At 40.8% G+C, this 19,290-nt stretch overlaps 1 pseudogene; it reads right to left on the reverse strand.

Moving 5' to 3' along the window:
- Positions 1–10,211: 10,211 nt before the first annotated feature.
- On the reverse strand, positions 10,212–18,281 carry LOC123115312 (malate dehydrogenase, glyoxysomal-like; annotated as a pseudogene).
- Between the last annotated feature and the right edge of the window lie 1,009 nt (positions 18,282–19,290).

Here is a 19,290-nt window from a genome sequence, read left to right on the forward strand (position 1 = left end):
CAAAGAAAGAGTTCTTGCCTGTGTTGCAAAGGTATGAAATTGAGTAAGACTCAAATCCCGACCACGGCAGAAAATAGAAATAGAATGAAAAGTCATTCCTTATGCCTTAGTCATAGGTTCTATAAAGTATGCTATGCTGTGAATCAGACCTATTGTATACCTTGATCTGAGTTTGGCAAAGGAATACAATTGTGATCTAATAGTAGATCATTGGACAGCGGTCAAGAATATCCTTAGTGAGGACTAAGGAGATGTTTCTCGATTATGGAGGTGATAAAAGAGCTCGTCGTAAAAAGTTACGTCAGTGCAAACTTTTACACTGATCTAGATGACTCTAAATCGCAATCTGGATACATATTGAAGCAATTAGCTAGAGTATCTCCGTGCAGAGCATTGTAGACATAGAATATTTGCAAATACATACGGCTCTTAATGTGACAGACCCGTTAACTAAGCTTCTCTCACGAGCAAAACATGATCACACCTTAGTACTCTTTGGGTGTTAATCACATAGCGATGTGAACTAGATTATTGACTCTAGTAAACCCTTTGGGTGTCGGTCGCATAACGATATGAACTGTGGGTGTTAATCACATACAGATGTGAATACTTGTGTTGAATCACATGATGATGTGAACTAGATTATTGACTCTAGTGCAAGTGGGAGACCGAAAGAAATATGCCCTAGAGGCAATAATAAAGTTATTATTTATTTCCTCATATCATGATAAATGTTTACTATTCATGCTAGAATTGTATTAACCGGAAACATGATACATGTGTGAATACATAGACAAACATATAGTCACTAGTATGCCTCTACTTGACTAGCTCATTAATCAAAGATGGTTATGTTTCCTAACCATAGACATGTGTTGTCATTTGATTAATGGGATCACATCATTAGAAGAATGATGTGATTGACATGACCCATCCCGTTAGCTTAGCACTTGATCGTTTAGTATTCTGCTATTGCTTTCTTCATGACTTATACATGTTCCTGCAACTATGAGAAATATGCAACTCCCATTTACAGGAAGAACACTTTGGGTACTACCAAACGTCACAACGTAACTGGGTGACTATAAAGGAGTACTACAGGTGTCTCCGAAGGTACATGTTGAGTTGGCGTATTTCGAGATTAGGTTTTGTCACTCCGATTGTCGAAGAGGTATCTCTGGGCCCTCTCGGTAATATTCATCACTTAAGCCTTGCAAGCATTATAACTAATAAGTTAGTTATGAGATGACGTATTACAGAACGAGTAAAGAGACTTGCCGGTAACGAGATTGAACTAGGTATTGGATACCGACGATCAAATCTCGAGCAAGTAACATACCGATGACAAAGGGAACAACGTATGTTGTTATGCGGTTTGATCGATAAAGATCTTCGAAGAATATGTAGGAACCAATATGGGCATCCTGGTCCCGCTATTGGTTATTGACCGAGAAGGGTTTTAGGTCATGTCTACATAGTTCTCGAACCCGTAGGGTCCGCACGCTTAAGGTTTCGATGACAGTTATATTATGAGTTTATGAGTTTTGATGTACCGAAGGAGTTGGAGTCCCGGATGAGATCGGGGACATGACGAGGAGTCTCGAAATGGTCGAGACGTAAAGATCGATATATTGGACGACTATATTCGGAGTTCGGAAAGGTTCCGAGTGATTCGGGTATTTTTCGGAGTACCGGAGAGTTACGGGAATTCGCCGGGGAGTATATGGGCCTTATTGGGCTATACGGGAATAGAGAAGAGAGGCCAAAAGGAAAGAGGCATGCGCCCCCCTCTGGTTCGAATTGGACAAGGGGCGCAACCCCCTTTTCTTTTTCCCTCTCCCCCTCTTTCCTCTTCTCCTACTCCAACAAGGAGGGAGTCCTACTCCCGGTGGGAGTAGGACTCCCCTTGGCGCGCCCCCTCCTAGGCCGGCCGCACCTTCTCCCTCCCTCCTTTATATACGGGGGCAGGGGGCAGCCCATGACACACAAGTTGATCTACGGATCGTTCCTTAGCCGTGTGCGGTGCCCCCCTCTACCATATTCCACCTCGGTCATATCATCGCGGAGTTTAGGTGAAGCCCTGCGCCGGTAGAACATCATCATCGTCACCACGCCGTCGTGCTGACGGAACTCATCCCCGAAGCTTTGCTGGATCGGAGCCCGGGGATCGTCATCGAGCTGAACGTGTGCTGAACTCGGAGGTGCCGTACGTTCGGTACTTGGATCGGTCGGATCATGAAGATGTACGACTACATCAACCGCGTTGTGCTAACGCTTCCGCTTACGGTCTACGAGGGTACGTGGACAACACTCTCCCCTCTCGTTGCTATGCCATCACCATGATCTTGCGTGTGCGTAGGAAATTTTTTGAAATTACTACGTTCCCCAACACTTGCGTGTGCGTAGGAAATTTTGAAATTACTACGTTCCCCAACACTATACCAGCAGGATGGAATGACACTACAATTGTCATGATCCCAAAGGTTAATTCTCCGAAAAAGATTACTCAATTTAGACCAATCAGTTTGTGCAATGTGGTGTACAAGGTTATTTAAAAAATGATTGTTGCATGATTAAAGGTAATTCTTTCAGATATTATCAGCCCAACTCAAAGTGCTTTTGTTCCTGGGAGATTGATCACAGATAATATTTTAGTGGCATATGAGTGTTTTCATAAAATAAAAAAGAAAAGGGCAGGTAAAGAAGGGTTGTGTGCCATTAGATTGGACATGCATAAAGCTTATGACCAGGTGGAATGGTCTTTTTAAAGAGGAATTCTATTGAAATTGGGTTTTAAAGAGAATTGGGTGAACTTAGTCATGGAGTGTGTATCCTCGGTGGAATACAGAGTATGTTTTAATGCCGACGAGATTGATAGTTTCAAACCCACTAGAGGACTAAGGCAAGGGGATCCGCTCTCTCCCTATTTGTTTTTGTTGTGCAGAGAGGGCTTCACTGCTCTTTTAGAAAACATAGAGGAAATGGGTAGTATTTCTGGCATGAAAGTTAGCAGAGATGCCCCTTCTATTTCCAACTTACTCTTTGCGGATGATTCATTGATCCTCATGCAAGCTAATGATACGAATGCTAGGGCTTTGGGAGAAGTTATGGAATCTTATTGTACTGCCTCGGGTCAAATGTTGAGTGTTAAAAAGTCTAGCATATTTTTAGCCCCAATACAAAAGTGGAAGAAAAGGTGCAAATTTGTACTACTCTGAGTATTATGACTGAGGCACTCAATGACAAATAATTGGGTCTACTAGACAATGCGGGGATGGACAAAAGTGATTGCTTTCAGTTCCGAATTGAACGAATTATTATGAAAATTAGTGGATGGAAAGAAAAAAATTTGTCTGCCGGTGGAAAGGAAATTTTGCTAAAATGTGTTGTTCAAGCTATCCCAACTTATGCCATGTCCGTCTTTAAAATTCCTAAAAAAAATTGTAAAGGAATCATTGACGCGATGTCATAATTTTGTTGGGGCGACGACGACAACCATAAAAGGATGCATTGGATGGCATGGTGGAAGATGTGTGTTCCCAAAGATCAAGGAGGGATGAGTTTTCGTGATATACACTGCTTTAATCTGCATTGTTAGCTAAACAAGTTTGGCGTCTCCTGGATAATCCTGAATCGTTATGTGCCACAATCCTAAGAGCCAAGTATTTCCCAGAGGGTGATCTGATGAGCGCAAAATTAAAAAAGAGTTCCTCCTTTACTTGGCAAAGTATTATGGAGGGAGTTGACTCTCTCAGAAATGGTTATATATGGAGAGTTGGTACTGGGCAAAAAATTAATATTTGGACAGACGCTTGGGTCCCAAATTGTGCGAATAGGAGAATTATTACTCCAAGAAGAGGGATACTTCTGAAAAAAGTGTCTGTTCTTATTGACCCAATCACAAATGGTTGGGATAAAGATTTGGCGAGACAAACACTGTGGCCAACTAATGCTCGAAGAGTCCTGGCGATCCCTCTCCCTATGCATAATATGCAGGACTTCATTGCCTGGAGCTATACTAAAAACGGTTTGTTCACTGTATGATCTTCTTATTTGGAGGAGTGGAATAAACAACATGGAAAGAAACTGGAATACACAATTGGAATGGGTAGAAGTAGGGTCAATCCTATTTGGGGTAAAATTTGGAAATTAGCTTGTCCGGTGAAGGTAAAAAATTTTATCTGGCGCACATTGCATGGGACACTATCATGTCGTATTACCCTGGCCAATAGACACATAAAAATTTCTCCCAATTGCCCAGCATGTTCAAATGGGCCAGAGGATACCAAGCATGTGTTTTTTCTGTGTTAGAAGGCAAAAGAAGTATGTGAAAATTTGGGGATGTATGAAGCGGTTAAAAAAGCTTGTGCGGTTGATCGCGCAGGGAGGCAGTCCTCAAATCATTACTCCTCATGCCACAACAAGAATTTTCTTTATCGGATTCATGGAATGCACGGGAGCTGATTGCTGTAACCGCGTGGTATTTATGGTGGAATAGACGTAAACTGGTTCATGAAGGTATGTCAAACCTTGATGGGAATTCATGCTATAACGACAAATTTTGTAAATGCCCATTTCTCTAATGCAAATAGGAAGATTGGAGGGTGGAGTAGACCTCCTAGGGGCTTTGTTAAATTAAATGTGGATGCTGCCTTCGATCATGATCTACTAAAGGGCACAACGAGGGCTGTCCTCAGGGATGACAAAGGAAACTTCATTGTAGGTGGAAATTGGAAGATTGATTGTTGCACTGATGTCCTGACAGCGGAAGCATTAGCACTTAGGTTTGGCTTATTGCTAGCACAGAAGGCGGGTTGCAATCGTCTTGTTATCAACTCTGACAATATGGAAGTCATTGACACAATGAAGAATGGAGGACACTCTGTAGGAGCGGCAGCGGCAATTTTTGATGATTGTTTTTTTATAGCTTGTGATTTTCCTCTTACTAGTTTTGAACATTGTATAGGGAAGCGAAGAAGGTAGCGCATGAGTTGGCTCGACTAGCAAAATGTTCCGTGACGAGGGATTGTATTGAGGAGCCTATGGGAAATATTGTTTCTCTACTTATAGACGATGTGACCATTATTTCTAATTAATAAAGTGGTGATGTTTTAAAAAAACATCGCACTGCACGGGTTGTGCTCCAGACACGACTAGCAATTACGGTGCCACTGTATTCTTTGTTTACGAATCCAGTCTACTACTCCTAGTTTCATCTCTATTAATTAAGTTGGCCCCTCAGACCAACTACATGCGGGCACACGATCATAAAGAACTGTATCCCGATACCTAAATCTGAGCGCTTGTGCTAAAGTTGTGCCCCTTCCTATCGTCGATTGGTGTGGTTGCCTCCATGGGCTAGCAGGCCCATCACAGAAGCGTAATATTACACATCCACTACTATAAACTCAGCGCAAATGACAAACCATTCAACAAATTGAATACAAGCTGAACTTATAGTTCATCAATTAGTAGTCACACAACACGCGCACAACCTCAAAAATAATAATTCAAAAGGAGAGAACCCCAACCTCTGCATCATCATGATGCACAAGGCTAACATCATGTTAACTAGCCGGAGAAATCTCACCAACACACAATAGGTATGTTTCAAGCATACTCACACGAGGTAGCTTTGGTGCATCAAAACACACCATTTATTTTTGATGCATAGAAGGGTAATTAATAAGTCCATGGGCGACAGACAAACCATAGAACTGAGACCCTTGGTATTCTCCTCTTTTAGTAAGCTGAGTAGCTTGTTTTGAAGAGCCATGGGTTATGCTTGGCCTCCAAGCCATGCCACTCGTGTTTGTCACCAATCCTTCTCAAAGTCGACAACTGGCTTGGTACCTTGACATGCAACAACCACTATCTGCCTCACATCCCAACAATCCTTGAGACTGATCTTCTCTAGTGTCTGTGCTCTCAATATGGTCTCACATTTCTGCTTCAACCCGTGGAGATGGTATAGCTTGATGTGCTTCGGGTTCTTGAATGTGACACCAGGTGCTATTTCTGCAGGGTACTTCTTGTCCAATGGAAGTATATTGGAGATTCCTACGTTACGTGATTTGGATAGAGTCCAAGTTTGACAAGGTGAAGGAAGTCGGGAGGACAAACACCAGCCTGGGTTGACTTTAGATTCTGAACAAGGGAGGACATGCATAATGGGTGTTTTTTCACTAATTTACTGAAACAAAAAAGAATCATGCATGGTACGTACACCAAAAATAAAATGACATATATCTGAGAAACCTTTTAAGCAATGATTTATTGCCCCAATGATGCAAAATTTAGTTGTTATTTATGTAGTTAATTTCCACAGACAGATTGTATGATTGATTATATGATTTACTTCCAACTAGTAGTATTTTGAATATTTGGATAATATCTCTTCCTCCTCACGAGACTAGAAAAGAAAACCAGGTGGGGGTTTCCAAAGTTGATCATCCAAGCACCACACAAAGGTGAAGTTTATTTTACCAACTAATGAGCAGGGAATTCGTTCAAGGTGCGCACTATCTTGCGGATGGAAATTTGTTAATTTGTACGCCAAAATAATGAGGTGATCTTGGCCTCCTTGCTCTTGAGATTTGTCGGTCGAAGCTAATAATTGAGTATAAGAAAAGCAACTATGAAATTTCAAATATACATCAGAAAAACTAGGCAAATATGACAATCACAGCATGTGCATGCATCGATCTTGATGAGTCAGCATGAGGGAGCACATTTTTCTTTATTTCAAATTTTAGCACTAAGGTTACGACATCCTTGTTGAAGTTTATAGGTCCTAGCAATTTGTAGTTCAGAACACCTCTGCAGAGTAGAGTGGAAAAGTAATTTTTAATCTCCACTATACTCAGGACGGTATGGTTCCACAAACCGATCACACGCATGCTAACATTCATGCAAGCAAGCGACTATAATAATCTGCATGAATATTAGCTAATTTTTTCTTGGAGCCTACACTAATATGCATGAATATTAGCTAGTTCTTTCCCCATGCCTACAATTCCAAAAAATAATTAAATTGACATCCTACATGCATCACATCCATACACGGCGGTGCATACTACGTAATATATCTTGCATTTGTATCTCTCCTAGTGTTTCTTATAGAACACATAGTTGAGCGTATGTATGCTACTCCAATAGATAGTGGGATGTTCATGGTATTGAAGTATCGACTTGTGGACATGTTGATATAAATTTTGGTGGGTGTAAACTATAAAGTGTGTTGGTTCATGTTTGAATAAGTTCTCTTAGGATATTTTTGCGGGGAAATTCTTTAAGTTTTCTTTGGAATATCCATTAGAGATACTCAAGTAACGTGAATGTACATCACCTATCACATGTTTTGCTCTATATTCAAGCACCTCATCTTACGCTGACTCCTCAGCATTAAGCTACATCGTCTCCTCATAATTAGTTCTCTACATCGCGTGGAAATTATAGCAGCTCCTCTACGCTAGATTTTTTCTTACCTCGAAAGCATATCACTTGAGTCATATTTTTCAAGGACATCAATTGGCTTCTATTTAGCGCCATGTATCTACCGGAGGCTCTAGGGATGAGGTTAGATGAGAGAGCACACTTAGTTAATTAGTATAGAAGTTTCTCCCACTCAACAAGAGATTTTTCCACTGAACATAAACTTTTGATTCCAAAATGACATCAACTCGCTTGAAAATATCAATTACATTTATTATTGCCACAATGTTGCATTGGTTGTTGCCACACATACAACTTTACTTACACTTCTTGTTCATTGGTATCTTATTATTGGATTACCTAGTATCCTTGTTACATAAATAGGAGAGTAGGAGGTGAGTTCTCATGGGTCGTGAACTTCTTCATGACATAGAGTAGTGGGGACAGGCACAACAAGAATGCAAAGTCGACATCTAGTTGGATCCTATGACCTCATTCGGAAGACTGGGTTGGTTTCAAAAAATATTTTTCCTCAAAAAGGTGTGCTTGGTTTGAGGTTGACGAATGATAGACGGTGCCATCTAGGTTTTCCGAGACGAGATGAGATCATTTTTTGTTTGGTCAGAGGAAAAATAAAAGAACAAAGATAGAGGATGAGCATGAACGGGTGTGCGAGGGGGATAAGCCCATTGCCTCATGAAAGTCATTGATACAACCATTGATAGTAACCGCACAAGCAATGATGATCATTGCAAAATCAGATGAAACCATGGTGCAAATGTAGTATGTTGACCAAGAATAAGGACAAGAGCATTTTTCTACGTGACTTGCGCCTCGAACAGAAACGTGTCACATATAGTTGAGTTCACCAACCACTAGACAAATTACCCCATGATTTTGATAAATAAACAAGAGGACATATGTAGCCAACAATCTTTTGAGGTAGATGTTCGCAGCACACACACGTAGAAGGAAATATTTTGTCCCAATGTCCACTTGAGTGTCCAAAATATAAAACTATCTTGCAACACGCCTCACATGGTCCTCCCTTCACTACACCACGATCCACTATAGCTAACGAGTGTGTGTGTGTCAACAAAAATGTCATTTGCTGACAGACCTGATGTCTGTATAGACCTTTACCAACAAACTGCCTGTCTAGTGCCTAGTGTCGGCAACCTAGCTATAGGCAAAAGTATTTTACTAACAGACACTTCACTTGCTGACAGACGAAGTGTTGGCAAAAGATTGCTCTTGGTGACATACTTCGTGTCGGTAATTCTCTCTCTTTGCCGATGTGACATTCATTAGAAGTTATGTACCTTGCTGACAACCATGTGCGTCGACAATTCTTAGGCTTGCTGACAGACACGTGCATCGGCAATTGTTGGGCTTGCTGACACATAGTTGCATCAACTATTCTTAGGCTTGTCAACACACACGTGCATCAGTAATTCTTAGGCTTGTTGACTGCATGTGCACCAGTAAATCTCCTCTCAACAGATCATGTGCCTCCATCCTATATTTATTGAACAACGTGTATGTTGCAAATCAACTAAGCAGCTGCACAATTATGCTAAGAAATAAGCATCAATAAGTGCTTGCACAACAAAATGTAATAAAATCAATAGCATATGTGCTCATCACATCACACAATTCATACAATATTCAGCAATTGTACACAAATCTGATTAAGTTCAGATATATAGCATCCTTAAATACAAATGAGATTTCATATACGAGTTATGTTGCAACATGCTCACACAAGTTCCTAGATAATTATCTACCATTCGATGAGACACAACCAAAATAAAGCTAATGCATCAGTTTTGGTCTTGTTTCATCCACTTGAATGCTTCAACAATTAGAGGCAAAGGAATATTCCATCAGTGATCACCTGGTAAGAGTTTTTTACCCGTGTTATGGTATTTTCCACAAAGTAAAGAAGTGCAGAAAATATGGCAAATGTCGATGAGCACTTGCACAAGATAAAAGGTACACTAATGTGCTGAATCTTACTCCGACTCAAAGCTTAATGAGGTTATAGTAATTTGGGCTACATCGGGCATTGAATGTTTGATTTCTATGTCTATGTATGTTTAGCAACTAAAAACTCATAGAAAGTTCCATCTTTATTTCCAGTAGGGTTATGTATAGATTCATGGATATCTGTACTAGTTAATAATTCAGCAAGGAAACAATTTGTTTCCTCTGAACACTACCAGCTAGCGTAGCATAGACTTGATTGCTTTGTCAGTTAATGGCATGCTTATGCTTGAATGAGTATACTATATAGTTAAAAGGGCTAAACAGAACGATTATAAGTTTGAAATAAGCAATTGTTATACACATGATCAGTTGTCAACATTGTCATATAGACCATGATGACCCAAATTTTGCAAGCTGGAATAAGGCATGGTTCAGATGATTTCCGAACTTATTCACAAGTTTGAGGGTAACTAGGTGTGGAGTACACACCCTGCTGAAGATGCTAACTTAGATGGTTTTGCTGTGTTTTCTTCATTGACAGTATGAAATGAGAAGGATGACCAATGAACCATGTGTGCATTTGTGCTAAAAAGTGTACCGAAACAATCGAAGTATCTAGTATATACACTTCAATTTGGCCAAGCTATGGACTTCCCAACACAATGTGCCGGTCTTCATATATGATGTGGCATTAGATGAATAATGTGTGCATCTTGCTGCGTTCAAAATGACTTATGCTCCCTCCACTGCATATGATGTGGCATCAGATGATAAGGAAAAGCATTCCTCTACTGTGTCCCACCATTATGTATGCGAGAAGTGAGATAACTCATTCTGAGGTAAGCGAGCAGGGAGGATTCACTGATGAAAGCAACAAAGTTCCATGAAGAAAAATATAGAGATGAACAGAGTATGTACAGTTCCATGATGAAAACAAACTTTCATCTGTATATGGTCAAATTTTGCAGCAACTGAAAGTGGTAATAACTTGTGAATGAGTGGTAATATCGCAACTTCTGCGTGTCCACTAAAAACAGGAATATTGACATCATGTTGAGCTGAAAGTCCAGTAAGCTCTCCCTGTGACAAAGGACATGCATAGGAATTTGAGAAACACTCCATGCATATATTGACTAGTAATATAATATGGCACTATGGCAAACTATCGTGAACTACATACCATGAAGGTATTGGTTCTCACTCCATGAAGTGTTGTCAACCCCAATAGACGCCTAGGATCATATGTTCCATCTTTTTAAATACTTCAGGAGCAATCTTTTTTTGCAGGGTAAATACTTCAGGAGCAATCAGAATGGTAGAATTTATAGGGTTACTAATCACATTCACAATCGCATTTGGGCAGCATTTTGCAATTCCCTCACAAAGAGTCATAATGATCCTAGCATTGATGTTGAATAGAGTCCCTTGCCATCCCCAGGTTTCCGATGGTGCCAGCAGGAATGATCACGAGATCCATTCCAACAAGAGCATTTTCCACTTGTGGCGGGCCCAAGAAGCCACACACCTGTAGAAATTATACCTTAACATAATTACAACCAATGATCAGATAACTTCGATTCAAGTATATCTTAGGATAAGTCCAAAGATATCTGTAAAATTAGACATACTATTAATAATTAAATATCTGCCTACTAGATAAAATGCAAGTGCATTATACGTTTTTCTTGCAACATTATCAATATTTCAGATATAAATCCACAATGGTTACCGAATAGTTAGACAATACATATAAAATTCGGAGCCCTGTAGTGCACTCCTGATGCAACATGATTTGGGTCACAATGCACATGTCACTGGAAATTCACTGCTTGCTTGCTGAGTTTTGGATTATAGGATTACGACAACTAGTAGTTGGCTAATGCTAATTTGCAAAGGTCTACAGAATGAGATACAAGGATATTAGCAAAGACATACATGCAATATATTTCCTATAAACATAACCTAAGCAGATCATATGGACATCAATTGTACTAGAGGCAACTAAAGTATCCAAGACTCAACTTTCGGCGAGCAAATTCGCTAAAACATGGCATAAATCAAGGTCAAGGGCCATTACCACAACACCGGTGTTCATGCAGCTAATGTGATCTGTAACACCAGATGTGTTAACAACACCACATAAATGGAGCACCAAGACAAGAGGGTTTATCTTCATAAGCAGCGAGAGTGGCTGGTCAATTCCACCAGAAGCACCCAGGACTGAGAACTTGAACCCTGGAGTATATTAGATTCAAGAATCATAGGCACTATAAAGTACATAGCATGAATAAATTAAGCATGTATTTACTGACCGGCATGTCATAGTATAATTTTCATTGCCACATAAAACAATGACATAACAAAACACGTTTGTACAAAATCCAGTACAATCCAAATTACGCAGGAAACAATCATAACCCAGAATATCTGCTTCTGAAAATAATACATGAATGGCCAAACAGCATGGAACATAAGACCCAAAACAATAATGGTAAATGCAAATGGGCATAACTTAGAACTCTGGGAGAGGTGCATCCATACATGCAGAGATATGAGAAAACACTAGAATAAACTCACATAATAATTTAAACAAGCATAAGAAGATCATTCAACCGCAGACTGAAATAAACAGAGAAATTCATGCAGAATAACTGTAGAAAAATCACATATAGTACTAAAACACACCTTAGATTTCCCGCAAAAACACCTTAGATGATGACACGGGCATATCCCATTTTTCACATTAATAATCATGTATAATGATAATATTCAGTTTAAGCTACAAAACATTTTTAAATTTTGAAATAGAGAGAATCTTTTCATGATATCATTTTTTCATTAGTTTGCATGCGTGCTCAATCAATGTGTTCGGCAAAGAAGGGTTCTGCACGTGAGGGCGTGCATGGCTCGCTTTTGATGCCTGATTAGTTAGACTGAAAATTGGTCGTCTTGTTTCTTAAATGCGGACTAGTCGGAAGTTAGTCCAGTCTAATAAAAAATACAATGCCAAAAAAGGCATGGTCATACTTTTTTTTTCTTTTTAAAACGGGTAACATTTTATTTACCACCTGAGTTTGGTTCCCTGTGAAAAGTCCGCATGCGTTTGTTTATTAGTAGGCTTAACTTTTTAAAGGTGAAAACCACCCCCTAGGCAGTCTCCAATATACTTGTTACTCTGGTAGTGATGCGTGAGATGCTATCTTAGGTGCCCGATCTTAATATGGTAATAAATAAATAAGTAAAAAATAGAGTTTCTAAGCATTAGTAGAATATTTGATATGCGAAATATATTTTACATGAACTTTTAAAAGCCCGTTGGACTGCACTTGTCCGTAATTATTACGATGACGAACCAAAGATAATTGACTTGGACATCACCAACCACACCTAGCTAACACCATCTCTAACCTTCAATGTATATACAATGTGCGTTCACCATATATATCTATTAGAGTAGTATAGACACTTCCACTCTATGGCGGGTGATGTCGAAAAATTTGCTAGTCAGTGTATACCAAGATGGATGCGGCTATAGATAGGATGGCAAGTGCTCTAATTCTAGTACCAAAAAATGTACTTCAATTTGTTGGAATTGTAGGCATTGGGAGAGAGCTAACTAGTGCTTTACTACAGATATGTAATTGCTCACCTGCATGCATGTGTTGGAGCAGGTGCCCACGTAGATCACACTTGCTCTTTAGAGAACAAAGAGATTCAGATTTGCTTGCAAGAAGTAGCTCTGCCCGCGATGTGGCTCACCCATGCCTCGCTCCTTCCCAGCACAGTTGCGCCACTTGATCCCATGGCCCACCACTGCCCCATGGTGTTAGATTAATTCCTCAAGTGTGGCGTGGCACACTGGCACATCGTCGGGGAAAAGTGTTTCTATGATTTTTCAACACATTTTCCTCCAAATTTAAAGCTAATCAAGAGATTGTGGTCAACCCTGTGTGAGCATCATCGCCTTGGTGTGTGCTGCACGAAGAAGATCAACAATCTATTGATTACATTTGAGAAATCGAATGATCTGGTAAACATACAAATCGCTTTCCAAATCCCCAGGATATGGGGGCCACCAACATTACTACAAATTAGCAAACTAAATCGGAGCAACAGATATGTGTAAAGCAACCCGATTGTCTAAGGGGTGTTACCAAGTGGTTCTGTTTCAAAGCCGCAAGTAGTTGTCACAAAAAACTGTCTGCAAGAATTTCTCCATATGAAATAGCGGAGAACTGCCTTCTCTTCCCCGCACAAAGCATTCAAGCGGCTTTGTTTTTGAACCGCCTATCATTTCCATCTGCCTCAATATTTTGGACCAAATCTCTAGCTATAAACCCTATCTCTTCCATCCGCATCCCACGAAACCTTTTGATCTCTAACCATAAATGTACCCTTCTCTTTGATTCACTTATTCTGGGATTGCCCATTTGCTTTGGCCTGCTGGGATGTCATTGTGCCTGATAGAACCAGAGGTATCTCCTCTTTTGATGAGATTCTACTCATTTCTACGCGGCTTCCCAAAGATTTGGCTCTAGATATTGTTCTTATGAGTTGTTGGAGCTTATAGTCTATGCGAAATGACAAGATCTTTCGGTCGGCACCACCTGCTATTGACTCCTGGAAGTATTACCTGTCGGAAGGTCTCTGGGCTGAGCAACTTCGAGCCAAAGAAGACAAAGCGAATAAGATCAAGGAATGGACTGAATTAAACCTCTGATGGATTTACACATGATATCTAGAACTGGGATTGGCTGAAGCTTTTTGCATTTCATCTTTGCTTTCTCCTTTTTGTATTATATTTTGTAACATATTTTCTTTTACCACATTAATGAAATTACCGTAGAACGATTGTTTTACGGTCAGGGCTAAAAAAAAAACCTTCTCTTTGTCGTTGTTGATATGACAAGAGCCGGAGAAGAGCACACACGCCCCCCCCCCCCCCCCCCCCCCGAGTTCGGCACGGTAGTGGGTAGGACTTCCACAGCCGGTGTTGTTGCCCTCCGCGGTTGATCCCGTGCGTGCGACCCTTCCTCTACCTCGAGGAGGATTCTGCACACCACCGACACACCGAATTGACAACATTGATTAGTGCTGAAGCATGTATATATTTATATTAGTAAATCCTTAACCTTCACATCAATAGCGAGAAAATATGTGATAAAATAGACGGCGCTAATGACAGGAATCAAGAAGTAGGTTTCTCGCATGAGATTGAAATAAACATTCAAGAAGCTGTAGAAGAGTGCGAGTCTAGGCCGTGACTGATTACACAAACCAATCCATGCACCAAGTCTACTATAAGTTGCACAATATATTGCTTTCCATCCTGCATTTTACTCAATCGTTTTATTACATTTAGCATGAGCATTTTTTGCGTAAATTTGGCTTCTAAACTCCCTTTCTAACACTACGGTCAATACATCAGACTGATTTTGGTTTAAAAGGTAGATGTTATATGTGGTTTTCTTCTTTCTTACAAAACTAGTTAATTGTCCGTATGTTGCAACTCGCACATATATATTCTAGTGGTTCAACACCAATCATGCTCGTCATATACCTTACACCAACCATATTCTAGATTTTAGTACATTTGATTTGAGAATGGGTAGGGGAAGACAAGTAAAGTTTTGATTTAGCTGAGGTTTTGGTAAGATTTGATTTGATTTGGGCATGGGTATGGAAAGGCAAGGGAAGTTTTCAATTTACTTGAGGTTTTGGTAAGATTTTATTTGATTTGATTGAGTTAATGCAGAGCATGGTTTTGGTAACCAATTGAGTTAATGCAAAACATGGTTTCCTAGTGACTTGATTTGTATTATTTCAAACCAAAGGGGGGAGTTCAGGGGAGATGAAATAAAACCTCGTTTTTAGCATAATCTCTTTTAAATTTTCTTTTCTATTTCTGTTTTATTTTTAAAACTTTATCTTTTTTTCTCATTCCTTTATTTTTATATTCATATTTTTTACATTTGAAAAATTCTCTAATATATTTTTGAAAATTGAGAATACTTTTTCAAAATACACTAACATTCGTAAAAAAGGTCTAAACACTTCTTCAATTACAGACATTTTTCTAAAATTATATTTAAATTGCATGAACACTTCTTTTAGTTACATGAACCTTTTCTAAATACATGATGAATAACTTTTAATACACAACAAACATTTGTGAACGACACTATGAGCATTTCTAAATACTTGAATGCATGGCTACCATTTTTTTATAGAAGATGAATATTTTTAATGCTTGATTGATATATTTTTTAAATAACCAAACGAATTTTTGTTATATAAAACTATTTTTAAATGCATGAATATTTTTTAAATATAAGTGAACTGTTTTTAAATCTAGATGAACATTTAAAAATGTGAACATTTTCTCTCAATTCAATGATCATATTTTATAAGGAGGACCACTTTAGAAAAATTACATAGATAAAAATGTGCACTTCTTACTGCTAACCATATTATATAAATTTTTAAGATGTTTCCCAAAATACATATACATTTAGACATTTGTAAAGAACAAACGAATACGATGTCTCGATGGACCTGGCCCATTTGGGGCCACGTATGTGTGAGCTTTCCCTCATGCTTGCCACATGCAAGGTATAACACTAGCCAACCTTGACAATGAAAAAAACACCACCCAGCCTTTTTTTCAGGAAATAAATGAACCTGAGCTAGCATGATCTCCCCATCCTGCTCAAGCGGCTACTGCCACCCAACCATCGCTCTAATTTCCCCACCAACTGCGGCGCAGGCGACACCCGCACCCGTGAACCTTCTTCTCTGCCGTGACCGGCCCGTTACTTCTCTTTTGTATCTGCCAAAGACGCAAGTAGCCTAACAACATGCTTGTGTGGAGTTGAATGACAACACGCAGAGGACTTTTGGCGAAACCAGGCGATCGCCAGTGACTTGGCCTCAGCCGCTGCTCTCCTTTGTGCTCCTAAAATAAACTGAGCGATAAAACATTATTGCCTTAAGGTTTAGCAAACGTAAAAGCCTCACGCGTTGCTCTCCTCTGTGCTCCTAAAATGGTCTGAACTGGCCATGGAAAAAAAATACAGTTGCCTGAGGTTTAGCAATTGTGAAAAGGTAATCGTATTAGATGGAGTACAAAGACGTGGATTGATTTTGCACAAAGACGTGGGAGAGCCTAAAACAGGATCGAAACTGAAGCAGTGACGATGTAAATTTGGTTTTTAGTACAAGAAACCAAATATGCACGCGGAGCAAACTGCAAACAGCTCACAATAAAAAGTAGCTGCTTCTTGAACATAAACTTTAAAAACTATCAAGAGGTGGAAAGCATCCTAAGAAAATACTTGAGGAAATAAGAAAAGGACTCTCAACAAAAAAGGAAGACAGAATCTAAAATCATGCATCATCTTACTAATAAATATGTATATGGAAGTTGCAGTAATGAACTGATAACAATAAATTGTATCAGATGAAAGAAGCACTGCCCGAAAATGGTTCATTTGAAATGGATATTCTTACAGGGTCGTGGCCTCAAGAGCCGGCAAGGGTATTTTTAGATAAAGGGCGCTTTTATGGCAGGGGTTCCTCTGCTCGAGCAGAAGAACCGTGACATTTAATTCCTTTCTGAATCATCACAACAGTGACTGACAAACTCATGTGGATGTCATCTAGATATTATGGCACAATGAAAATTGCCTGCCTGAAAAAAAAATCAAACTTAAGTCAGTAGTAGAAACTAGAAACAGATAACAGAACGAACAAGAAGTTGAATTCAGCCATTCCAAGTCTGTTGTGCAGCCAACCATGAAATCCATTTAGTTATTTGGATGCATGTTCAATTTCTAAAAGCTGACAACATTAGCTACAACTAAGACTGCATCTTATAGGTTTCTGCCTTTGACAAGCTGTATGGAATGCAAAAAAATGGTACTACATGCTACAATCCATTTGGGCACAGTAGGCTTTGCAACACTTGAAAACAAAGGCTCCAGACCGCTTACCTCCTCTCCAGTAGCTGGAACCAACTCTACCACCAAACGAGTAGAGCACCGCGCCGCCACCACGTATGTGGGCACTCACAGCAAAGGTGGAAAGATAAGCGGCGACAACGGCCTCAGAGAATTTGCTGAGGAAGCCAGGGTCGTCACTGTGCACCTCCACCTCGTCCTCCTCGGACCAAAGAGCAAAGTGACTCTATAGTTTCCGCCCTGTTACTCCCATACACTTAAGCCAAGGATTTCCCAGCTCCGCATAATTTTGTGCAACAGATCAGTGTGTTGCTTCACCGTAACTCCTTTAGCAATGGAATTCAACTGTAGGGATGTGACAAATCTCGTAGGCATCGTCCCTTTGGCACCTCTCAATCAGACTTGGACATAGAACAACTTGGAGTAACTTCAAGTGGTGAGCTTCTTCATGCTTTCAGGCAAAGATGACAGGTTGTGGCAAACACCAATGATATGCAAGTCAACTGTCCCAACCATCCTGATAATATCTCCAAGCCGTTCAATGTAGCAATATAAGCCTTTTAAGTGTAGTGTGGTTCTTCATGCTCTCAAGCAAAGATGTCAGTTTGGGGAAATGGACATTTCCTATTTCTTTTAGAGAGCCGAGGTGGCCCAACCATACCTAGCCATCGTCGCCCTTCCTCTCTTCCCCACCCGCCGCCGCCGGAAGATGCCGCCCAGTGGGCAACGGTGACGGCGGGACTCATCTCTCTCACACCCTTGCTTTCGGGACGACATGACCTGGTGGCGGCTGGCAGTGTCCCGGTTACATGCGCATCTGAGCATTTGTCGGCGGGACTCAGCGAGCGTCGGTGGGTTGTGGAGGTCAAGGCTCGTCTTGTGGCGACGCTCGTCGGCCATCGTGGAGTCTCCATGCTTGCGAGCCTGACCAGGATGGGGTTGCTTGCTTCGGCCAGACCTGGCCATGGCTGGTGATTGGACGCCTGGGTTGCGGACAACATGGTGGCGGATGCGACGTGTTGGCAGCTGGAACGATCTTGGAGGGGTCTTCCAACAACGCCCGGGTACATCCCTCATTTGGGGTCCACGATGGCACGTGCAACTCCGAGGTAAACGCTAGATCTCCTCAAGATCGAGTGATGGCAGTGCTTATGCGTCGTAGTCCTTCTTGAGGGCATCGTTTCTGGAGTTTTCTCCGGTCGGAGGGACCGGTGGCCTCCGACCGGCGACGGCGGCGCACGACCTATTTGTGCGACTATTGATAACAATCGTGCCGACTACGGTCATGGCGAACGATGGTGGCATCTCTGAGTTCGTTCCCTTGTCGAGGCATCTTCGTTGTAGGTTTCATCATCACACTCGGGATGATCCGGGAGAAATCATAGATCTACGTTTCCCGAATTAGACGATGACGACACTTTTGATATCGTTCTTCTTCTATGGGCATTGTTTCGGAGCAAATGCTGGCCGGAGGGGGCAAGAGGTGGAGAGGTATTGCATCTTCAACATTGACGACAATGGGTCTCGGCGACGTGGCGTAGTGGGATCTCGGTGCTGGACACGTGCTGATGGGCACACATAGAAGAATGGGGTTGTCTGGCACCATGATGGCTTTGACAACAGAAGGGTCTGGCAAGGTTAATTCATTGATCACTCCTGAAGATTGTACGGAGGAAGATGGCGGCGATGAATTTTTGAGCACACGCATGCGGCCCGTGCCTAGGGTCTCCTAGACTAGTTGGTGTCCCCGGCTAACCAGTGAGCAGCTTGGTGAGGCCACTGGATTACCTGGTGTGTGTTGGTGCGAAGCCAGGGCACATCATCAACTTTGTAGGTATGGCGACATTGATCGTCCCGAAGGTGGCTTATTGGGTTGGTCCATGTATTAATTTTGTATAAGGTTTTCTGA

Source organism: Triticum aestivum, chromosome 5B, assembly GCF_018294505.1.
Source record: "Triticum aestivum cultivar Chinese Spring chromosome 5B, IWGSC CS RefSeq v2.1, whole genome shotgun sequence".
Classification (NCBI taxonomy): domain Eukaryota; kingdom Viridiplantae; phylum Streptophyta; class Magnoliopsida; order Poales; family Poaceae; genus Triticum; species Triticum aestivum.